This window comes from Pongo abelii, chromosome 10, assembly GCF_028885655.2.
Source record: "Pongo abelii isolate AG06213 chromosome 10, NHGRI_mPonAbe1-v2.0_pri, whole genome shotgun sequence".
NCBI lineage: Eukaryota > Metazoa > Chordata > Mammalia > Primates > Hominidae > Pongo > Pongo abelii.
The window spans coordinates 25,508,161-25,534,163 of record NC_071995.2 but is presented as its reverse complement, the minus strand read 5'-3'; the positions used below and the strand labels follow the sequence as shown (position 1 = coordinate 25,534,163).

Here is a 26,003-nt window from a genome sequence, read left to right as displayed (position 1 = left end):
GTTTGACATAGCCTGTGGCTGTGAAACCCATGGTGAGCCTTTGGACATTGCAATGTCCATTTAACCCAACCACACTTTTTACATACTTCCTGTTCACTTCCATTTGCATGACTTCTACATAGTAGAGTCTATGAGTACTTAGAAATTTCAGACAAACTACTTTAGCTGGAATATTCATGGTTTTAGTTGAATTACTTACCTTGCATAGAAAGTGAGCTTTTGGGTAAGGATTATAACTAAAACTTTGCCTGTTATAAATTAATGGCTTTCGGCACATATTGGTTGCATTTAGTTAATAATAATAAAAAAAATACCCAAGCTTTTATATACACAGCCACAGAGATTGAAAACTGAAACAAAACAGAAGGAAATAGGAGTACCCTAGCTACGTAGTTATTTGAATTAACATGTAAGATATCGCTATCGTGTTGGAATGCATCTTTATACTGATTTTGTATTAAAGAGTAGGTACTTGGTTCTAAAAAAGACGGAGTTTAATATTACCAGTAACACTTTTCCAAGTAAGGAAACTCTAAAGTCTTTTCAAGGACTACCATGTATGGTTGTGCAGGTGGCATATTTTCTGAATGGCCTCCCCCAAGGGGGTCATCCTTTTCTTACTCAGACAAAGGCACCGCATATGCAAGCAACAGTCCTGGCCTTCCAACACTGATATTACCAGGGGGAAAATATTGCTGGGAGAAGTTTTGTGACCTTCTCTAAATAAGTTTGACTTTTAGGATCAATATCAGGCTTCTAAGAGATACCTGTGAAGACTTTCTTGGCTCTGAGCAAGACAGAACCACTTGCTGGTTTTAGATTTCCAGTTTTGCCTATTTTCACTTAGCCAAGAATACTTTATATATTTATTTTTACAACATTGTGGGTAAATCTTGTTAATCCTTTGAGGAATAGTAAAACCTTGAATTACATTAAGATCAAGATGGGATCACAAAGTGTTTTTCTGCTCTCCAGTGATTAAGACTATGGCACGTTCTCAGTGCACATGCACTAATGTACTAAGGTACATCTGTACTAACATACAAGTTAATATTTATATATTTTACAGAAGCTAAAGTATTTTAATCACTTGGCCAAAGAAACTCACATAAGCCCTGAATATAGATGTTTAAAACACAGTGTGATTTATTTATGCAAAGGTAAAGCTGTCTACACAGGTCAGAAGAAATTGTTCCACCGGGTCAACATGGATGGCTTTTAAAGAATGGATGGCAAGTACTAGCAGTAGTGATGCTTGCAGGTGCTGGCTTCAGATGGGGTGAAGGCCCAGCTCTAGCACTGCCCTAATTAACTTAACCTCCCTGCGCCTCAGCGCTAGGAAATGGGAGCGGCGCTAATAGTACCATCCTTCGAGGTTTTTGTGAAGATGAAGTGTAATGGATCTGAGTGTAAAGCACTTAGAATAGTGCTCGGTAAATAACACTAAAAAATCTCTTAAGGCTCATTTTTGATTTAAAAGAATCAACTTTTTTTGAGTTATCTACTGTTTTCCTGTTCAAATTGGGCAACACTTTTTTTTTTTTCTAGTTTTTCTTATGCTTCTTGCTTCTCGTGCCTGACATTATTCTCGCATTGTTTTGAGATTAGGGTTCTTATTTTAAACATTTTGTAGATTGCTTTTTATTTTTTTCTTTTTTTCTGATGAATATTGATTTTTATTTATTTTTTAATTTATTTTAATTTATTTATTTTTTTATTATACTTTAAGTTTTAGGGTACATGTGCACAATGTGCAGGTTTGTTACATATGTATACATGTGCCATGTTGGTGTGCTGCATCCATTAACTCGTCATTTAACATTAGGTATATCTCCTAATGCTATCCCTCCCTTTATTTCTTATATATTCCTCATTTACCCCTTTTCTTTGTGTTCCTAAAGATATCCCATTTATTGATCATGTATATTCCTTTTTTCTGAGGGAGGTGACATTAGGAAACAACAGCATAGCAAAGTACTACGGAATTGAGATTGGGTTATGAGTCTCTGTAGCTCCTCCTAGTTTTAAAATTCTTTGAATCTCTGAAGTTGAATATTCTTACAAATCTCTGAAATTGACCATCAGAAATTTGAGTAGGTGATGCCCCAGAAATCGCATCGAGGAACACAGTTTTCCTTTTGCCCTCTTTTTTGGGATGTGTGTGTTTATTCAACATGTGTATATTTTCTCCTTTCCCCATCTGGCATCTGCTTTAGTACCAGCCTAGCTAGCTGTTCTGTGTCAAGAGTACTTTAGCCTTTTCATTATCAAAGAGAAAGAAATGAAATAATATAAAAAAGAAAATCCTTCCCCATCCCCCTCCTGCTTCACTTTTGTTTTGCTGTTTCTGAGCAAGTTTCTTGCCATTTACCTTTGCATTTGCATTGCTTATTGATTGGCAATTTTAAAATTGTTTATTGTGCTCTTTTGTTTCACTGTTCAAGAGCTAAAACAAAAGCTACCAGGCCCTGTGAGGTACACATTTGCATGCGGTGAGCGTTGCCCAAGGAAAAAGTAATTGCTAATGCATATTTATGTGGCACAAATTTGCCATTTGTTTATGCATAAAATTATCAATAGTGCAGGGCGGCCCAGCCGTAGAAAATGGTGACCTTTTTAGCTTAATAAATAGAAATCAGCTGTTATTGTGAAGAGATCAGCCATTTATTCTGTGTTGAGGGACATTGCCGGGAAAATGCAGATTGGGGCTGGCAATATCATTAAATGGAAGGCCAATGACCCTTTCCGTAGAGTCTATTATACTTTATCTAATAGGGGATAAATGACTCTGGTTGGCAAATGGAATAAAGAACAACAGTTTTTTTTTTTTTTTTCCCTTCTGGTAATTTTATAACCGTATAGATTTTAAGCCAGTAAAACTGAACAGGAAATTTCATGCTGACCTGTTGCTAGAATTCTCTCAAAAACTATCTGTTTTAAAGTTTGTTTTCTTATTCATTATTCTCTATTTCTATTTGTACCCATGGAAACAAAAAGTAAGTCAGGTGATATTTTCCTAGGAGAAAAGTTCTTTCCTTAATTTTTAGGTTTTTTTTTTTTTTTCCTCTTTCCTCTCTCTCTCTCCCTTCCCCTCATACTTTAATCTTTGCAATGAAAATGAAGGTATCTTTGCATTTGTACTGGGTTGCCCTATATTTGATATCATAAAAATACTAAATGTAGAAGAAGATATTCTCAAAATTTTAGAAAAGTTACCAACGTATTATGCTAAAAAAAAAAAAAAACTAGCTTAATACTTTGTAAATGATAAGAATGGCTTTTGATGAAGTATGTGGGTTCTTTGGTTTGGAGAATATTCTGTAAACATAAAACCCTCTCATAAGCATACTTTCTCAATATGTGAAACACCAAGCAGTAGTCACCTTTTGTGATTGTGTCCCTGCTGTATCTGGTAAATGAAATACCCTTTGTTTCCCTGGGGCTTGCCTCTGTCCCCTTTAATGTGGCTTGATCGCACACTATGTGTATTTGGCTAGTAGTGCTTTGGTATGTTAGTGAGCATTTCTGCCTCTTAGGAATTTTTATCCAGTTTTTTCAGTCATGATAGAATTCACCATTAAGTGAAAGCTGTGTTTGTTTTTAAAATGATATTATGTAATATTTGATCCACTTATAATTTTATATAATATACTTTAAGTTATGAAACAAGATGATGAAACAGAGGCCCGTAAAAGCACCTCAGAACATGGTTAACATCTTTGAAGCTACCTGCGTGCTCCTCCCTGACTGTGTTTCTTAACGCAATTTCACGGCACCGTGTTGAAAGTTTCCACAATAGTGGTTTTGCAGCCACCAATCTCTCCCTCGTGCTGCACTTTAGTATGACAGTGCATTCTGCAGCATGTCACCAAAGTGACTGAGTAACCTTTTACTGGCAGAAATGGGTCTGTCGTTCCTTTTTAAAGTAGAGAGTGTAAATAGGATTCAGACACTAGGGTACATTAGTCCATAAAATGAATATATTTTTTATGTCATTTGTAAGGTATTGATTTTAGGTCCATTAGATTCACAGTCCCTAGTGGGAGAAAAAAAAACAATGATTTAATGGGTAGGTTGGAAATTCCAGAAGGAAGAGCAGCATGATTAACCCCTTCTTTCTCAACTCCCTGCCTGTGTTATATAGTATCTTCTAGAAGTTGAGACAAGAACCCTGGGAGAAAGTGACAGAACTCTTATCGTCTGTCTCCCCTGCAGTTTACAGAGGGTCAGAAAACAAATTTGAGCTCAGTTATTTCTGTGTCTGTGAATGTGATAGAACAGATCACTCGGGGTTAATAAGAGTTGCCAAAATTATTTTTTTAGATGGGAGTTTTTAAGTTGATGAATTCATTTTATTTTTACAAAGTTTGGAGTGTATTTATTTATTTTGAGAGTCTTAACAACTTAAGATATTGTTTAGGGACCTTACAGGATATGAAGGAATTGAGCTGAGTTTTTTTTTTAAGAAAATTTTTTTCTCTCAACTCTAAGAAAGGAAAGTTCGTTGTGGTATCATGCCAGTTACAATGTTACTTAGGCAAGTTTTAAGTGATATTAGCGATATCGGCGATCTTAGTAATTTTTAAAGTAGGTTGTTTCCTGTTCTATAAATACATAGAAAATTATTGGTTTTTACAACCTCTTTTCTGATAAAAGAATGACTGAACTATCATTTCACTGCTATGTAATTAAATTTGGGTGCAGAGTACTTATAATAATTCTAGTCAATTTCACACACCTAATGTTACTACCACCTAAAAAGAATTTTCTCTCAGGCTGCTTTGCCAGCTACATGTTCATTCTTGTATCTAAAAAAACCTAATTATAATATAGGTAGGAAATGTTTTTAAAATTCCAATTATATTTCCAATCTTTTGCCATAGTGATAGGTTATCATTGAAGAAAAATATGCCAACTGCAATCTGGTTACCTCAAAATTTGACCTGACATAAAGATGATGATATCAACAGACATTTTTAGAACTTCATATTTTAATTCAAGTTTTTCATGTTCTAGAATAAAAATATAAAAATACAAGCTCCCTCTTGTGGGTAAAATTACCACCTGTGAATTTCTGTGTCACCCAAATATATGATATGACAAAATTTCAGTGTTTCACTTAGTAAACACACTTGTGGTAGTAGTGTAGTCTCTTTACAGTTGGGCAGATGAGACAATTCATTTAACTTAAAAAAAAAAAAAAAGTAGAGTTTGTGGTATTTTTTTCTAAGTAAAATTTTTTATGGAAATACATTTTTAAAAATCCACTGACTATATATAGACAGCCTTTATTCTACTTCAGCAACATACTTTCCCATGTTAAAAGTTTTTTGTTGTTGTTGTTTTGGTTGGCTTTTGTTTGTTTGCTTTTTTGAGATGGGGTCTCATTTTGGTGCCCAGGCTGAAGTGCAGTGATGCAACCACAGCTTACTGCGATCTCAACCTCCTGGGCTCAAGCAGTCCTCTCACCTCAGTCTCCCAAATCGCTGGGACTACAGATGCACGCCACCATACTTAGCTAATTTTTAAATTTTTTGTAGAGCTGGAGTCTCAGTGTTGCCCATGCTAGACTTGAACTCCTGGGTTCAAGTAATACTTTTGCTCCAGCCTCCCAGAGTGCTGGGATTACAGGCATGAGTCATCATACCCAGCCTGACGTTCAAAGTTTTTAATGATAATTTTTCTCATTGTGGAATGTTCTTCAATGAAGTAATGAGTAAACTAATAAAGTAATGTGGATTCTTCTCTTTGTCACATTGTGGCATTTGAATTTCTGTGCTAATTAACAAAAGTTCTGATTTTGGAATGGAGTAAAATGCTTCTATACCAGGCGTGCTCCAGGAAGATATAGTCTGGTAATAAAACTATTCAAATACTGTAAGCCTTGTGACCAAAACTGAATAATTAGTGATGATATAAAAATAAACACCAAGAGATTACTCAATTTCCCTTGAATTGGACTAATAGTGGAGTGACCGAGCCAGAATCAAGGCTGTGGCTCCTACCGTGTACAGGTTCCTTGCTTTCATAAGTCTGATTGTTGGGAATCTCAACAGATTGTCAGGGCCGATTTTTGTTCAGCCTAGGAAAATTGGTAACAAAGCCAGAATTTTATTCACTCATGGTAGTGGCAAGAGCACTTTCTAAAGTTGAGCTGAGCATGGCAGTCAGAGAAATACATAGCAGGGATGGAATGAAATGAAAAATAGCTGAACATTTCACAATTACTGTGTTGACCATTGCTGTTATATGTTTGAATGGGCTCAAAGAAGAGACCTAAGAGGACACCTGAAGATGTCTCATGAATCATTTCAAGCAGCAAGAATCTACCTTAGTGTAGCCTGTCCTAAAGCATCTGCAGGATATTTACATTAAAATTGGACCACAACAACTACTGAGTTTTGAGATTAATTGTGGTGGCTTTATAATGCCAAGATAATACCCCTTCTTCCACAAACCGTAATTTTATTACATTTATATATGTAAATTTACATATATATTTATATATGTAAATTTACATTTACATATACATTTATATATGTAAATTTACATTTACATATATATTTATATATTTAATGGTTTATTTATCAAGTTACATATATAAATATAAATTTCTTTTGAAAACCTTACACATTTTCTATTTTCAAGAGTCATATGTTGATATTTACTAAATAAAACGATGCACTGTTAATGGTCTACTTTTATTTTTCCAGCTTTCCTCTTGCTGATGACATGATTCCTGTTTGAATCTGTTGACAAGATTCTGAAAGCTGAACAGAGAATTCTGGCACTGCACTGGGTAGGAAAAAGGTATATTCATAAAACACATAATAACACTTTTGAAAAATTGATAACTATACTATTTCACAAAAATGGAAATTTATATGCTTTCTCTTATTTTTAATTTATAAGTAAAAATATATAAAACATATGCATATAAAAGTATAGTACATAGTCTTTTATATTCAGATGACAACTGGCTTTTTAATTATGATTTTGAGACTCATTATGATGGTAATGTCTCTAAACTGGCAGATGATAGCAACATTTCTTTTCTTTTCATTTTCTTAATGAGATACAATTTTTCTGAAGTTGTGAAAGCTTTTTTCTCCACTGAAAAATGTTTTTTGAAACATTTGTTGCTACTTTTTGGTTGTTGCTTCAAAATAAATATTTGGGATTACAATGGATAGGTCACATATTTTAGAAAAATTTCTATAGGCTATTAACTATTCCAGGGTATGATTCTGTTAATACATACAAAAATGTAGTATTGCTGAAGCTAGACAAATATTTTCTAATTTATGATGGAAACATTCCATGGGCATCTATCTGTGTGTGCATGAAATCCCTGTTTGTCTTTTCAAAAATGTTGTACTCTTGGGAACAGGCACTGAAAGTTTGACCACGGATCTAGAGTTGAAAATCCTTTTCTAATTTATTGATTGCGGGTAACTGCAGAAAAGGATGAAGGGAAGGAATTCTGTTGTTCAGGAGAAGTTTGTCACCAGTAAGATTGAAAGGGAAATCTCCTTGTGTTGATACCTAAAAAGAATAATGAAATAGTGTTCATCTTGCATAATGACTTAAAGCTCATTTATTCAGAAATCTGCTCTTACAGTGTTATGACTTATGTTCCCACCATTTTAAGATGCAAGTATATGTGTGAAAACCCTTAGAATTAATGGTAGTGGTTACCTCTTTTAAAAACAAAATTGTTAAAATCCCAAATAGTATTATTAAAATACTTATAACTCAGGCTTCATATATTCACAGACAAATGAAACAATATAATATAGAAGAAAACATAGCGAATAATGGATTTTTATGCTAACAAAAGTGGAATAAGTCACAACCAAATTATTCCAAACAACAATTCTATAGGTTTACAGGCAAAAATACCAATATAATTAAAATTAAAAGGCAAGTGACAAACTGAGACTACTGCTTCTAATAAATATGGCAAACATCAAATGTAAAGAGCAGTTATAAGAAAGACAGTGATATCTTAATTTAAAAGATAATGAGATACAAGAACAAGTAGTTAATAAGGAATATAACTAATACAAAAGCTAATAAAAGGAATGCAAAGTTATGCCTCACTTATCTAACTAGGGGAAAGTAATTTGGAATAATAATACTATAACAAGAATGTAGAGAGATGGACATTTTCAACAGTTCTGGGGAAACCTTGTATTTGTTCAACTTCCCAAGAAGGAATTTGGCCACTTCTGTAAACAGCCTTAAATGTTTTCAAAGCATTCTATGCAACATTCCCATGCTATTAGTTTGGAAGATATTTAGTTGCAAGTGATCCAGATCCAACATAACAGTTTAAACAAGATAAAATTTTATATTTCTTTTAAGTTAATTTTCATATATTTATAAGTGGAAGAATTTGAGATACATTTAACTGTTCAGCAGTAGAGCAGTGGCTAAATAAATTTGAATACATTTATATGATGGGGTATCCTGCAACCAGAATGAAATGAGTATTTCATTTGATATTTAAAATTTGATATTTGATATTTAAAATTCTTTTCTAAAGAATTTTAAAAGACATAAAATTATGCATAGTGCAATGTTAAATTAAAAAATAAGAGTCTACACTAAAGATATAATGTGTTTCCAAGTTTGTGGGTATATATGTACACACATGTATGCACATATATATCTCTACATGTGCATATGTATTACAAACACAGAAAAATTAATAGAAAAAGTAATAAACACATCAAATATAATTAACTCTGGATCATGGACTTATGAGAAGTTTTAATTTTCTTCATAGTTTACAGGGTTTTTAAATAGTATAATTTAATATTAAAATTTGAGAAATATAAAAGGTGTGGATTTTCAGAAGGTATACATAAGTTGCTAAGTGCCTCTGTTTGTTAAGATACTATATATATCTCTGTTCAAGGAGAGTTGAAACAGCCCAGCACCCATCCTTTTGGTTATTTTTTCCCAAAGTAGGGTTGAAATGAGGATTCCTGCTCAGTAGATCCACACAACAACTTAGACATCTTGATCATATTGCAGCCTGGCTGCCTCTTTTAGTTTAGGGCAGTTCAAGGTACCGTGCTACAGTTCAGTGGCATTGGATAATCACATGAAGGCTTCTGGTATGCATGCCTATTTCAAAGGCACAAAGCAAAACTTGTGTATAAGTGGAAGAGGTTGAGTACTGCAGTTCTGGATTAAGTTTTTTTTTTTTTTTAAGTATTATGTTACCTTAGAATATTAGAAGAGTGAGAATTTAAGATGAGTGAAAAATCACAATTTGATAGCAATGTGAGAAAATATTTGTGGAAATGACAGTGAAAGCTTTTTTTTTTCCTTTCAAAACCTAAACTGACTTTACTCTTTGAACTTGTAAGAGAAGCATGATGTTTGAGAGCATAGATCTTGGAGACAGATTGTTTGGGTCTGTCTCCTAATTGTACCACTTATATCTGTTTACTTTTGGGTTTGTTCCCTAACTGCTATTGCTCAGACTTCTCATGTGTCAGAGATAAATAATAATGGAAAACATTATACCATGCAAATAGTTACTATGTGGACATTGGTGTGACCAGTGTTTAAAGTTCATTAAGCAGAATAGACTTTAAAGCCCAAACCATTACTAGAGATAGAGTCACTTTATAAATGATTGAAGTTTCAATTCAATAGGAAGACAGAATAATTTTAAATCTCAACGCCCCTAATAACGTAATCTTGAAGTGTGTTAAGGAATAATTGATAGAACAACAAGAGAAATAAACAACTGTATAATAACAGTGATATTAATTCACTTGTCTTAGTAATTGATACAATAAAATAGAAAAATTGATGAGATTTAGTTGAATGGCAAGGTTAAGAAACATGACCTTATGGATATTTGTAGAACCTTGCATACAGCTGTAAAATTTACATTATTTTCAAGCACATAAGAGACAATGATAAACATTGACCATATTCTAAGTCAATGAATATCTTATTAAATTAAGCCTCAACCATTTTCCAAGAATTACAATTGTACCACAATGAAATTAAGCGAAAACAGAAATAGAGCTAGGAATATAGTTTCACAATTAAAAAGAAATTACAATGGAAATTAGAAAGTTTTTAGACTAAACAATAATGGATATCCTACATAGAACAATTGTAGAATGCCTATAAGAAGTATTTACTGGGAAATTTATAACCTAAATGAATATATTATAAAAACAAAGGGCAAAAATTAATAGGCCAAGAATTCCTCTCAAGAAGTTATAAAACAACAAAATAAACTCAATGTAGTAGAAGGAAGAAATTAATTAAAGTAAGAACAAAATTAACAAGGTGGAAAACAGTCATATAACAAAGAGGACTAAGAAAGCCAAAAAACTGATTGTTGGAAAAGATGAATAAATGTTTCAAACCTCTGATGAGACTGAGCTAGAATTCAGGACAAATGGGCAGATTACCAATATCAGTATTGAAAAAGGAGACACCACAACAGATGTGCGATATTAAGCAGCTAGTAAGAAATACGTATAACTTTTTTGGGGTAAATATAAAGAGTTGGATGAATTGGAAAATTTCTAGAAAAATATAATGCCAAAATTTGCTGAAAAGAAATAGAGAACTTGAATAGTTCTATAACTATAAAGGAAATTTAATTCAGTAATCAAAAATCATCCTATAAAGCAAAAGCAAAATCTAGACCAAGATGACTTCGCAGGCAAATTCAAGGAAGAAATAAGTCTAATCTTTTTTTTTTTTTTTGATACCGAGTCTCACTGGGTGGCCCAGGCTGGAGTGCAGTGGCCTGATCTTCGCTGACTGCAACCTCTGCCTCGCAGGTTCAAGCTATTCTTGTGCCTCAGCCTCCCAAGTAGCTGGTATTACAGGCACATGTCACCATGCTTGGCTAATTTCTTTTATATTTTTAGTAGAGACGGGGTTTTACTTTGTTGGCCGGGCTGGTCTCAATCTCCTGTCCTCAAGTGATCCACCCGCCTTGGCCTCCCAAAGTGCTGGGATTACAGGCGTGAGCCACTGCACCCAGCCGAAGTCTAATGTTACATAATTTTTTTTTTTTTCAAAAGATAGAAGAGGTAACAATCCGAATTCATTTTATAATTATCATACAATTTTCATACCAAAGCTGATGAGAATAGTATGGAAAAGGACTCACAGGCCAATTCCTCTGGTGATTATAAATGGAAATATCCTCAACAGAATATTAGCAATTCAAATTTGGCAATATATAAAAAATAATTTAATCACTTAATCATTTAATAAAAAATTATGACCAAGTTGGTTTATTCCAGAAATACAAGGTTTGATAATATGTAAAAAAAAAAAAAAACAATTTAATACAGATTAAAAGAAACTATCATATGATCATTTCAATAAATGCAGGGAATGCATTTAATTAATGTCAACATTTGTTTCTTGTATTTAAAATTTTTTGGAAAGCTAAAAAACAGGGAGGAACTTCCTTAATGTGATATAAAATACATACAGCAAAGATAAATCATAATAGTAAAATGTTAAAGGCTTTCCTTCTGTGTTCAAGAACAAGACAAGGATATTTGCTGTCACCCCTGCTATTTAGTATTTTTCTAGAAATCCTAGTCAATGCAGTGAAGAAGGATAAGGAAATAAAGTTATTAGGATTGAAAAAGAAACAACTATTGTTATTAGCACACGATATGAGTTAATAAGACAATTTTGCAAGACTGATGCATATAATATAGTATAATGTACAGTTTTTCTATATATCAGCATCATTTTTCTAGTTTCTGGTAATAAGAGATGCACAATATTTCTATGGGGAAAACTGGGAAACATTATTAAGTAATATTTTCTAAGGCTGATATGAATGATGAGATACACCATTTTCATGCATTGAAAAGATCCAGTATTGTAAAGATGTATCTTTCTCCCTTATTGATTTATAAGTACCATGCCATCGCAATAAATATGCTGTTTTTGTCTTTGTTTCTTGTTATCTGTACATTGTTTGTGTGTGTTTGTGTGTGTGTGTGAAATGTCACAAGTTAATTCTAAAATGCCAAAGACAAAAGATAGTCAAGATACTCTTTATAAAGGAGAAATGGGTAGGAAGACTTGCCCTACAGATTTTATTAAGCTCTGTCAATTCAGAAAGTATGGCATTCCTGCATGGATAGACAAGTAGGCAAATGAGAGATAATAGAGAACTCAGAGTCTTGCAAATTTTATTTCTAATAAGGGCAGTCCTTTAAAGTAGTAGAGAAATAACTTTTTAATACGTGGATACTGAGAAATACGTGGATACATGTAAAAAATAAGATTGGATCTCTACTTCACATCACACAGAAAAATCAATTTTAGTTGGCCCAAACCTAAGTGTAAGGGACAGAACAATATTGAGAGACTCTAAGATCATAACCTGGGAATATGACTTAGGAGTAGAGAAGGATTCTTTAAGCCAAAAAAGCGCACAACACATTTTCTTGTTGTTGTTTATCAGAAAACGCCATAAAAGAGTGAATAACAGGACCTAGAGTAATAGAATAAATTTCGAAAACATCATTGACAAGGTTGGTATTCAGAATTGATTTTTAAAAAACCACAAGTCATTGTTAAAGTTCACACAGTCCAGTAGAAAAAGGCAAAAGAAGAAATCCAAATGGACAATAATTTGAAAATGTCCAATGTATGAAATAATGTCCAAGACATGAAAAAATCCTTAGTCTAAGTAGTAGCCAGGAGATACAACATAAACTCTTAATGAGATTCCACTACACATGCCTCAGAATAGAGAAAAGTAAAACGTCTAGCAGTTCAAAGCATTGACAAGGTTGGAGAGCAACAGCAACACTCATCTAGGGCTTGTTGGAATGTAAGTTGGAGCAACTACTTTTAGATACAGTACCTAGTAAAGTTGAAATTTATAGCCCTTGCTTAAGCAATAGCAGTTCTATTATGCCTAGAGATAAATATCCTAGAGAAATATGTGTATATATGTGTCAGAAGACATCTACAAGATGGTTTACAGGAGAAATATTTGTATTTGCCAAAAAATCCGGAAATAACTCAGCTGTAATCAGCAAGTTGGAAAATTATAGAACAATCGTACAATGACACGTGAAGTATTGAAAATGGAAGAATCTTAGTGCTGGAATTAATAATAGCTGGAAAAATCAAGACACATCAGAATACACACAGGATGATTCCAGGCAAACTAAATTATATCATTTGTCCTATCTATCACTGTAGATAGGAAGACTAAAGACAAGCAAGAAATACTAGTGTAAAAGCCAGGGAGTGCTGATATCTACGAATGAGGAAAGAGGTTGAGGTCAGGGTGCAGAATTTGTGTCCAGGAACACTTCTAACTCAAGAGAGAGTGCCAGTAATGACCTGTGTGGTGCTTCCATGGGCATGTGCTTTATTACTATGTGTTAAACTGAACATATTCTGTACATATATCTCATGATAGATAAATCTTAATAGAGCAAATAGTTGATAGATTTTATTAATTTTTTTTGGTGGTGTTTTATGCTTTAAGTGGGAGAAATATCCTGGCAAATAGTATAAATTAAATGGAGACATCTTTCAAAATTAAGTAAAATAATTGAAGGTTCTTATAAAGAGTTACCCACATTAGGCCGGGCGTGGTGGCTTACACTTGTAATCGCAGCACTTTGGGAGGCTGAGGCAGGTGGATCACGAGATCAGGAGTTCAAGACCAGCCTGGCCAAGACGGTGAAATACCTTCTCTACTAAAAATACAAAAATTAGCCGGGTGTGGTGGTGGGCGCCTGTAATCCTAGCCACTGGGGAGGCTAAGGCAGAGAATTGCTTGAACCCGGGAGGTGGAGATTGCAGTGAGCCGAGATCGCGCCACTGCACTCCAGCCTGGACGACAAAGCGAGACTCCGTCTCAAAAAAAGAAAAAGAGTTTCCTGCATTAGAAACGAACAAAAATAGGATAGTAAAATAAGCATTTATTCTGCCCGGTATTCTGGAAAAGAATACCAGGCTGGGCATGGTGGCTCATGCCAGTAATTCCAGGATTTTGGGAGACCGAGGCAGGAAGATGCCTTGAGTTTAGGAGTTTGAGACCAGCCTAGGTGACATAGGAAGACCTTGTCTCAAAAAAAAAAAAAAAAAAAAAAAAACCGCATGGTGGAACATGCCTGTATTCCCAGCTACAGTCAGTAGCTGAGTCAGTAGAATACCTTAAGCCCAGGAGTTCAAGGCTGCAGTGAGCTGCGTTCGTGCCAGCTGGACCACAAAGCAAGACCCTGTCTCAAAAAATAAATAAATAAATAAATAAATAAAGAATAAAAATAAAGAAATGTGATAAAGGATAGTAGGCATAGAAGGGTATTAGACTGAATGGAATAAAAATGTTTTGAGAACTATAAAGTTATGGATGTTTACATATATTTTGAGTACTTCTCTGTTAAAAATCCTTTCCAACAAATCAATAATAGTCACAAAAAGGCTTAGTTGAACACCAGATTATATGCTGAATTGACCAAAACCAACACAACACAATAAGAAACTTCACATAGGTATTTAAATCCAAGATTTTATGAAGTTAAATTGAGGATAATGATTAGTTATACCATTGGTGTCAGTATATTTTTGTTTTGCTTATCTCTTTCTGTGTTAACATTCTTTTAAAATGTCACTGCATTTATAGTTATTTGCTTTAACCATTTAGCTACTTAATAATTTGTGATCCTAAGTGGTTGTCATTTGTACACGCCTTTTGGTCACCTTTCTCTTTTACTTGCAAATAAGCAAGCTCTTTGCTTTAACTATTTATCAAATCCAATCACTTTTTTTCCCTCAGTCACCCTAATCTATAAAGTAAAATGCTTTATTGCTTGAAAAAGGAAAATAATCCCAATATACTGTAAATTGTCAAGTGAGTTCTACATAATTAAAGATTACCCTGCAATATACAATTTTTAAGGCATTTATCCCGACAGGGTTCACTGGCCTTTGAGAATGAGCCACTTTGTTGACAAATCTATCATCTAAATTGTGCAACATTAATGAGAACTCTGAACAGCACACTCTTACATTTTAATGGGCATGGCAGCTAAAAAATATGCACACACCAAAACAAAATACTGAATATAACTGAAATTGATTTTTAAAAGGTCTGCCACCTGTAGATAAAAATGTGCATTACTCTGAACACATAATAATTAACGAGAATGAAAGACCTTGGCCGAATCCAATGACCCTCTGAAATAAAAATCCTGGTTATTACTTTAATAAAGAAGGCACAGATTTTAGGTTGCACAAATAAAGGCTACATACCTGTGCACCTAATTGTTTCTGCTCTACAATTTCATCCACATTTCTCTTGTAACATATGGTGGAATTGATTCCTGAAAGTAGTCTTTGGATGTACATCCTTTGTTTCTTAATAATTCATTATATGATCGTATATCTTCTGAAAGGTATAACATTTCTCTTGTAGTCTATTTCTATTTCTCATTGTCTTTCAGAACCTTTATAAATCGTTGTAAATTGTCTCTTATTGTACACCTAAATCTCTTGAGTAAGACTTCTTTTTTTAATATATTTTCAGCTTAGTCTCACCAAGATAATGAAGCATTTTCAGTAAAACACCATGCAAAGCAGGCTAAAGGAATACTTAAATCTAATGCTACCATACCCTTATAATTTTTTTCTTAACACAACATTATTTGTTTAAATGCTTGATTATACTTGATTGTCTTCGTGCTCTACATACAAATATTTTATCTGAATAGGTTAGCATAAAATTATTAGACTTATTTTCTGGGTGTTTCAAGTGTATGTACATTTAATTCGCTGGGAGAGTTTTACTAGCACACTTTTGAATTACAGAGTTAATTTCAAAAGGTACATCAGCTTAAGTAACATAATGCCATCTCAGTAGAAATGCTCCATTTTCCTGATCTTGGAACTAGGTATTGCTACTTGAGTAGCCAATACTGATCCACTTGAAGCAGCCCTCAAACCCTAGCCTGGCAGAATATAATGCTCTTCTGTACAGTGTTTTTTGCTATGGCTTTCCAGCTTCCTCATTGATTAAAAATATGTGAGAATCTCTCAAAAGTTATGGGACAATTTGAGTTTTATTACTTTTTAAAAGTCAGATGACAAAATCTGCTCCTTAATAATATAATAACAATTGCATAAGCATCGTTCTATTGTCCAGCAATTATTTGTAATGAAGAGAATTTTTACTTCCAAATAAAATAATACATGAACTTTTGATTAAAAGCCTTTAACATAATATATGTGAGCAAGCAATTGCTTATTTTTTGTCTTTCTTTAGAAAGACAAAGAAGTTGTCCTAACAAGAATAATTTAAGTAAAAACCATGAACCCAAACTGTTTTCATAGTACTTTCTGCAAAGTTAGAGTACAGAAATTCTGGAGTATACATCATCTCAGTGGAAGCGTTGCCCACAGTCATGTTCTGTAAATGCAAATATATTTTGCATACATAAGTGAGGTTGAAGCACTGAGATTAATTTTAAAATGAATGTAAAAGTATTCCCTAATTCGTAATTATGAATTGTGTTTTTTGTTTTCTTACATAATGCCCATATGTATGCATCTTTTAGATAATTTGTGAAAGTAACTTTCATTTTATGAGTCATTGGTGTTTTATAATATTCTATGATATAACAAAATATAAACATGATGTTTGGACTATAATTAGGGAATTTAACTCCCCTCATAACATGGTAAGGTTTTTATTTGTTTGTTTTGTTTTCTTTTTGAGACAGGGTCTTGCTCCATTGCCCAGGCTGGAGTGCAGTGATGTCATCTTGGCTCACTGCAGCCTTGACCTTCTGGGCTCAAGAGTTCCTCCCACCTCAGCCTCCTGAGTAGCACAAGTGTTATTCTAGGCATTCCAAATCTTTGTGACAGAAATGGTTTCAAGACAGATTTATAAGTATTTAGAAAAGAGTTACAATTTTATACCATTACCAATATGAATTCTAGAAGGATTAGAGATTTAAATTCTTATCAAAGGAAACCATAAAAACGCTAAGAGACAGTGTTGGTGAATAGAAGTAGGAGGAGGGTGGAAAGTCCTTTTAAAGCATTACACCAAAGGCGATAATCACCAAAGAAAAATTGTGATAGGTTTGATCACATAAATGAAAAAGCTTCTTTGCATCTTAAATGATAAGACTGGCAGACAAATGGAAATCCAAGAAATATATTTGCAGTACATTAGGCGGAACAACCTAAATTGCCATTTTTGTTAAAACTGGTCAACTATTGGCATTTTCCTATGTTCAACAGATGCAATTAGGATATCATTTAAACTGCTTACAAATTAATAGAAACAGAAATAATAGAAATATTCAATTAATGAGGAAGTCAAATGAAGAATAAACATAAAATGTTTGATTTTTATAAATCATCAAGTAATTCAAATTGAATTGAGATCATAGTTCATTCAGCAAATTGGTGAAGATTAAAAATGCCACAGTAACCAATGCTGAAGAAATTGCAGTGAGATGAAGCCTCTCACTTTGTGTGTCCAGTTGCGTCAATTGTGTTACTGTATCAGAACCATTTCACACAGTAAATATTGGAAGTCTGTTAATGTTGATGCTTATGCTTCTAGCAATTTGCCATATATATATTATATATGTGCCTGTATGTAGGTATATATTTATATTTAGTTATACATATATGCATATTTATAGCTAAAAGGATATAGTGTTAATAGTAACACAAAACTGAAAACCTGTTTATTAAAAATGGGCCCTGGGCCAGGCACGGTGGCTTAGGCTTTAGTAATTCTAGCACTTTGGGCGGCTGAGGCAGGTGGATCATTTGAGTCCAGGAGTTCGAGACCAGCCTGGGCAACACGGTGAAACCCCATCTCCACCAAAATAAAACACACACACACACACCCACCCACACAAATAAATTAGCCAGCATGATGGCGTGCATCTGTAGTCCCAGCTCCTCAGGAGGTCAAGACTGCAGTGAGCCACGATCGTGCCACTGCACTCCATCTTGGGTGACAAAATGCAACCCTGTGTCAAGAAAAATAAGACTCTGGTTAGGTAAATTATGGTGATTGTGTATGATGCAATATTAGTTTTATTGAAAAATAATTTTATAATGACATGAGAAACCACACCAGGGTCATAGGAAATATTTAAGAAATATTGGTTGAATGAGTACATATGTGGACATGCATGCATAGAAAAAGAGTGTATAGGTAACACTAAAATGCTTTACCTACACTATAGGATTATCGCTGATTTCAAAATTTATTCTTCTCATTTGTATGTTTCAGCTACCTTTCTTTAATGAACATATATTACTTTCATTTTAAGAAAAATGCACATCACTTTTAAACCATAAATATCAATGTGTAGTAGTCTTTATATATTATTTTTCTTTTCTTTTTTTTGAGATGGAGTCTCACTCTGTTGCCCAGGCTGGAGTATAGTGGCATAACCTCAGCTCACTATAATCTCCGCTTCCTGGACTGAAGTGATTTTCCCAACTCAGCCTCACAAATAGCTAAGACTGAAGGCGCATGTCACCACTCTCAGCTAACTTTTTTTGTATTTTTTGTAGAGGCAGAGTTTTGCCATGTTGCCTAGGCTGGTCTTGAACTCCTGAGCTCAAGGGCTCAGCTCAACTTACCAAAATGTTAAGATTATAAGTGTGAGCCACCACGCCCAGCCGTATTATTTCTAATGAGAGCATTTTCTGTATACATAGATTGCTATTTCAACTTAGAATCTAAGTTATTTCTTCTAATTTTTTAATTAGAGAAAATCTAGAGGAACAAAATGTTTTTTGAAAATTTCAATATATTGAAACTCAAGTCTACATGGCAGAATAATATGCTGTAATGGTGATAGCAAGTTTATCCAAGATTTGCTCAGAAAATCCCCATGGTAAGTTGGGGGACACAATGCTTCTGGAGACAGCAGGCTTTCGGGTTGATCTGCCTCCCCTAGTTGGGTAGTTCTTCCTGTCGTATCAACTTTTGCCTTAATTTGAATTCAACTGGGTCCCCCTGTCACTGAGAACAATATTCCAGATTTGAGATTTTTAGAATATTTTGAAAATAAATTCAGGATCCTTTATAATAGACATCATCCCTTATTGTGATATTCACCTTTTGAAAACTCAAATCCTTCTACCACTCTTCTAGTGTTTTTGTAGTCACTTTTTCCTTTTCTAATGAAGCAGTTATCTCATGAGCATAATTCATATCCGTGTATTTACAGGTATATTTACAGAGGAATTTTTTAAGGCTCTTCATTTCCACCTTTTCCCCACACTTTTGTAACCAAATGCCTTAATTTGAAGATGTGATTATTGTAATGAAAGGACGCAGAGGATGAAGCAAATTATTAAAATAAAGATAAATACATTTGATAGCTTATTCAAATGAACTCACCTATTTGACTCTAAAGGAACTCCCTTATAAAATGAATTCTGTGTTCTTCCATTGTTCAACACACCTCAGACGGTGAGGTTTAAATAAGTGAGTTTTAGTACATGAACATTTTTCTATTTCTAAACTTTATCTGTACTGATATCAAAATTCATAGACAAATATTTACATTTTATGAAAAATATAACTTTTCAACAGCAAAAAATATTTTTTAAAAGAAAATGTATACATTTACTAGCTATTTTAGAAAGGAGTGACAGAAATTTAATAGAGCTCAATGTGTTGAGTGATCCTTAAATAGCAAATACCAAGATATCTATCTAATGCCATTGGAATACAGAAGAATAGGCTAAACTGGACAGAAATTGGAAGCTCAAAGCAAAGGTTAACCTTTTAAAAACTCTTGTCATATCTTTATCCCCTCATTTCTCCCTTATGTTTTAAGAGTATTGTTATTTAAAAGTAAAAAGAAAAAAGTCATGTCAGTATACTTAAATTACATTAAAAATCAAGCCTGAAGACTATGAGGCAGAAATAAGCCAACTATTATTTCTGGTGTAGAAAGTTTTTGGAATAACATCATTTGCCCAGAAGCTGTTTTCCAACCTAATAACTCTTGGAATTATGATCTAAATTTCTAGAAGATTAAGGCTGCATAACTACTAGAAAGTACAAGTGTGCAGGAATGCCAGCAGAGGAGAAATGTGATTTGAAATTTCTTTGAGGAACTTTGAGTTTGAAACTGTACCCCTGTGAAAGTAGAAATGCTACATAGGTAAATATTGTTCAGCAAATTTATCTTAGTTACATATATACTGAGTACCTGCATAGCAATCTCCAAGATGTTCATTACCTAAGATTTTAATCTATTTTTTTGATTTTAACAATATGCTTAGGTTATCTTTGACCAAAGTACTCAAAATGTGCAGAAACAAAGATTATTAATATATTCTGTATTGTTTCATCTTCCTTTTAGTAATTTCTTGTTTTGTTTTGTTTTTGTTTTTGTTTTTTTTTGAGATGGAGTCTCGCTCTGTTGCCCAGGCTGGAGTGCAGTGACACGATCTCGGTTCACTGCAAGCTCCGCCCTCTGGGTTCACGCCATTCTCCTGCCTCAGCCTCCCGAGCAGCTGGGACTACAGGCCCCCGTCAGCATGCCTGGCTAATTTTTTTGTGTTTTTAGTAGAGACGGGGTTTCACTGTGTCAGCCAGGATGGTCTCGATCTCCTGACCTCATGATCCGCCTGCCTCGGCCTCCCAAAGTGCTGGGATTACAGGCGTGAGCCACCACACCTGGCCTAGTAATTTCTTCCTTTTTTTAAGATAGAGTCTTGCTCTGTCAGCCAGGCTGGAGTGCAGTGGTGCAATCTTGACTCACTGCAACCTCTGCCTCCCGGTTCAAGCAATTCTCCTACCTCAGCCTCTTGAGTAGCTGGGACTACAGGCACCCGCCATCATGCCCGGCTAATTTTTGTACTTTTTTTTGGTAGAGACGAGGTTTCACCATGTTGGCCAGTCTGGCCTCCAACTCCTGACCTCAGGTGATCTGCCCACCTCAGCCTCCCAAAGTGCTGGGATCACAGGCACGAGCCACTGCGCCCAGCCCAGTAATTTCCTTATAAGACATTTTGGAGGCAATGTATGTATGTTGCACTCCCAGTCTGTTGATGGTAATCCCATTTCAGATATGCCTACTATCTATCCTCTCTAGTCTTTTGTCAGAAGTTGTGTCAAGAGTTGGATGGAAAAGGAGGCAGAAAGCTGGTTGTTGCAGAGGACACAAGAATAAGGAAAATGGGACCTTTGTCTTCAAAAATGTTAGAGTCCTGAAGTGGAGCTGGAGGTGAGAGAGGAGAAAATGCATCAGTCCCTCCAGTGAAAGGAAGAATGCAAAGGTTAATAACTCACTTCTGAGCTCTTTGCATCCAGAAGCTGTCCATATTAGGAATGCCAGTTGTCTCAAGATGGGGTCACCTTGCTATGAGTTTAATTGTGGGCATTTGGTTTAATGTTTGCCCATGTAGATTATCTGAATCCCACTTCTTTTAGAGACAACAATCTCAAATTTATTGCTCCACAACATCTAGGAGAAACCATTGTTTGTCAATGGTGACAAAAAATATTTAGGAAAAGTGGTTTGAGGGATATGTGATTCTTTGGAGGTATTTTGAAATCTACCTCTAACCTAAGGCAGACATGCAATGAGATGTGTCTTTGAATGTCTTCTAATGACCTCAAGTAAGTGGTTTCTAAGACCTATGCTTTAGTGTGGTGTCAGTGTCCTTGATTGAGGGCTGCTGCAAGAGAGTCCCATACAACTCATTATTTATGCCCATCGAGAATTGCGTTGCAGAATTGTTTCATTGCAACCTACACTTTGTAGTCTCTGAGACTCCTTGGGAGAAATTTCTGACTCCTCTTACATGTTATGTTGCCCTTGAGCAGTAGTCTGTTTTTATCTAATGATGCCTGTGAATTGTATACCTAATTGGTACTCTTTTTTGCCATTCACCACTAAAATGGTGCCAAATTTGAAGTCTCCGTAGCCAAAGATATAAACATTTATGGAATATATTTACCACAACACAACCTCTCATTTTTATTTTCACGATCTCATATGCTTTTAAAATGGATATTTTTTGGTATATTTCATATATCAGAAACAGAAGAGGTTTCACAGGCTTGGGATGGAGGAAGAAGAGGTTATGGAGTAGAAGTGGGAATCCAAAAAGGCAAAGCTGAGACGATGGTGTTTGAGTGGAGCCTTGAATGGTGGAAGTGAGGAGAGAACTGAGACAGGATGCACAAAGGTGCAGAGACAGAAAAAAACGTGTAGTTCAGTTTGGCTCAGAAATATTAAGGCAGTAGTGACACATAAGTCTGTCAATTTCAGATCATTAAATTCAACCTACTAATCTTGTCTAATTTGGTGAATAGTGAGATGCCATTGATTTTTTTTTTTCCTATAGGGGAAGTGTCAATATTCAGCATATGCTGTGTTTATGGTCTCAAAGATTTTTCTGGTGTGTGGTGTGGTGTGGCTTTGGGGTGGGTAGGTGGGAGTGGATTTTGGAATCCAAGAAACCAAAAGTAAAATGTAATATAGGTTCCCCAATAGAAACTGTGTAAATGCTTTTAACGAGAGTGGGTGTTGGGAGCAATGGTAAATCCAAGTAATACAAATTCAATGGAGTGATCCTTTGCTACAAAGTCCTTAATGGCTCATATACTCCAAAACTGTTCAGGATGAGTCCATCAGCTACCTTTTCTGCTAAAAATTTTAGTCACATTGACTGGAGTACTACAAAGGGTGAATAATGAAAGTATGAAAAGAGAGTTTTAAAATGTGCTCTTGCTGTAGATATACAGTTTTTTTCCTCTAAAATTTAGTATTTCCTATTCTTTTACATTCTACACTTAAAATCTCAATGACAAGGATATAGTTATCATATATTAAACACTCATAAGCATTTTATAAATATTTTACATGTTTGTTTGAACTCATTGAGCCCTCAAAACAAACCTATAAGAATTACTATTATTATCGTCATAGTTTTAATTTGGGAATCTGAGGCATGTGCAAATTAAAATGCCCTTGTCCAAGCTTACACAAGTAGAATTAAATGACCCAACCAGGATGTGAGTTTAGATAATCTTACTGCAAAGCTCACACTCTTAATAGTATAGTGCTTCATCAACCTAAAGTTGAGAAATTATTACCTAAATTTCATTTTTTTTCCAATGACTAAAAGTATGGATTTCTTATTAATTGGTAGGATTGACTGTTAATCACTTAGAATTTCAGCACTTTAGAACAAGAAGAGAGCTAAGAGACATTTGATCCAACTTCTCATTCCTTGCAGAAAACCTCTTCACAACATTATGATAGATGACTTCTCTTCATCGTAAGTACTTTAAATAAGAAAAAGATATCACTGCTTAAGGAAGTCCATTCCACTTTGCAGGAGCTCTGTTAGAAAACTAACCACCCTGAATCATCTCTCTTCCCTTGTACTATACTCATTAAACATCAATTAAGATGTATTGGTTAGCAATAGGTATATGGTAATGATAACGATGGCTAACATTTATTACATGCTCGCTGTATGCTAGGCACTTTTCTAAATGTTTTTCTATGGATTAACTCTTTTAAGTCATCGTAACAATCCTATGATATTCTACCAAGTTAGAGGAAGGTCAAGTAATTTACCTCAGGTCCCTTTGCTGGTAGTGGAAACGAGATCTCTATTCCCATGTAACTCAGTACTAAACTCCAGCTATCTCCTTATTAACAGGTCACCCATCATGCTCCTCCTCAGTGAATCAGTGAAAACAATGCTTCATCATGCTCTTCTCCAGTGCGCCTCTTTTCCACAGATACAGCTTTTATTCTGTTACTTCTTCCTCACCCCCTCTCATACCATCCCCACCCATTCCTGTCATACCATTCCCATCTTACCCTTTGAGTAAGTGAGGAAGGCCTTTTAAGGTTATCTTTCCAAGAGATGTTTATTTCTACATCTCTGTCTTTGTGCTTGTAATTCTATTTGGATTTTTTTTCTTTACTCTTATTACCACTTCTTAATCTCCAATTCATCTTTCAAAATCAAATCCAACATCAAACTTCTTCAAGATGACTTTTCTGTAAATAATGAAATAAAGTTCCTCTCCCTTACTAAAATGTTATTTTTTGGAATTATGGAATCTAAGATATACACGATGAATATTAACAGTATTTAGGCTGTTTCAACGTCCCACCGACTATAGAAATTCTTTTATTTTGTTCTTTATAGATCATCACCCAACTTGAATGTTTTAGTAATGGATATTCATTACTTATCAAGCCAGCCTGATGCATTGTTGGACACCTATAATACTTAGAAAGTTTTTCCCTTTAATAATTCAAAATTTTCTTCCCTGTAACTGCTTGTCATTGATCTTAGCTGTTTCATTTAATCTCTTTCATTGATCATATTCCATTTAGCATTTTGTAGTGTGTTAATTGTATGGTTCTCAAAATTCTGTCTTCAGTAAGTTTGAAAATGCCTTTTACTTAGGAATCACAGTTTATGTTTTTCTATTTCCCTCTGTACCTTACATACTTAGCACAGTCTACATATGCAATAAATACTCAGTAAACAATGCATTGAACTATGTTAATAGCTCAATATGCGTGTATATGTAAATATATACACACAAATGTATAAATATGTTTTTCTTAGTTTAGCCTAACATTTACACACAATAACAGTGCCCGAGAATAGCTAATCTACATTTGCAAAACCATGTGCGCGCTCTCTCTCGCTCACTTGCTCTCTCTCTCTCGCTCTTTCTGTCTCTCTTGTGCTCCCCAACACTGTTCCACATTGAATGTATAGAATGCCAAGTTCCTAAGATGTTCAACACATTTTTATCACAAGCATTTTATGACAAGCATTACTTTTGCACCAACCTAAAAGTATATTAATTAATCTATTTTGCTCTGGAGGAAACACCACCAGAAATCTAGATATATTACCTGTTGAATGGAAACCTGAAAGTTAGTGTCTTCCATCCTGGAGAGGTGGCCTAGAAGAGTGGTTAAGATGGAGCCTTTGGGCTTACCAGAACTTGACTGCCGTTGTCTAACTGTGCGATCGTGGACAACTTCTGTAACTACTTGTTGCTTAGTTTTTCCATCTCTAAAATTGAGATAATAGTAGCTATTTCACAGAGATTTGGACATTAAATGAATTAATGTATATGAAGTATATAGAGTACATATCTAGACTTCAATATATGTTATTATTGCTAAAAAGCACTCACCTAGTATCTGAAAAAATCTTGTAGCTAAGATAATATAGGAAATAGCTCTAATGATTCCTAGTGATCAACTTTACTTTAGTTTATTTTCCACAATTCCATAGACCTTAATTTTCTTCAAGAGAAATTCTTATGATTTTTGTTCTTTACTGGAGCAGCTAGATCAAGAAGCTTTTCTACAGGAGTGATTTCTAACAAATAACAGGTAACTTTCCAACAAATAACAGGTAACTTTTTAATATTATTATTAAGAGTGTTGTTATTAGAAAATGGCTAACAGAATTTAGTTTTATTAGCCAATGGTGATAAAATAATAATGACGTTTTATAATACTTAATAGTTTTCAAGTGCTTTCTTTATGCATGATGTCATTTAAAATGATAACAATAATTCCCATTTTTAATTACTGCTCAAAGGTAAACCATGTAACTCACTTTTTTTGTTTGTTTGTTGGTTTGTTTGTTTTGTTTTAATCAATCAGGTGAGACTGGCTAAATTCAGGGAATGTTTAAGGGCCATGGGCCCAAAGCCAAATATGGCTTAGTTTTCAGAATAAGTGTTTTTTTTGTTTTGTTTTGTTTTTTTTGTTTTTTGTTTTTGACAGAGTCTTGCTTTGTTACCAGGCTAGAGTGCAGTGGCGCGATCTCGGCTCACTGCAGCCTCCGCCTCCCTGCAGCCTCCGCCTCCCGGGTTCAAGCGATTCTCCTGCCTCAACTTCCCGAGTAGCTGGGACTACAGGCGCCTGCCACCACGCCTGGCTGATTTTTTGTATTTTAGTAGA

The 26,003-nt window shown here is 34.5% G+C and overlaps 1 protein-coding gene across 7 annotated transcripts in view; it reads left to right on the top strand.

Moving 5' to 3' along the window:
* Window positions 1-26,003, top strand: part of SOX5 (SRY-box transcription factor 5) — a 1,035,411-nt gene that overhangs the window by 282,043 nt on the left and 727,365 nt on the right. For 6 of the 7 annotated variants that reach the window (XM_054526954.2, XM_054526957.2, XM_054526959.2 and 3 more), the window contains one exon: window positions 6,714-6,810. The gene's annotated coding sequence lies outside the window, so the exon portion shown is untranslated. The remainder of the gene's footprint in view (window positions 1-6,713; window positions 6,811-26,003) is intronic. The other variant, XM_054526958.2, reaches the window with a different exon arrangement.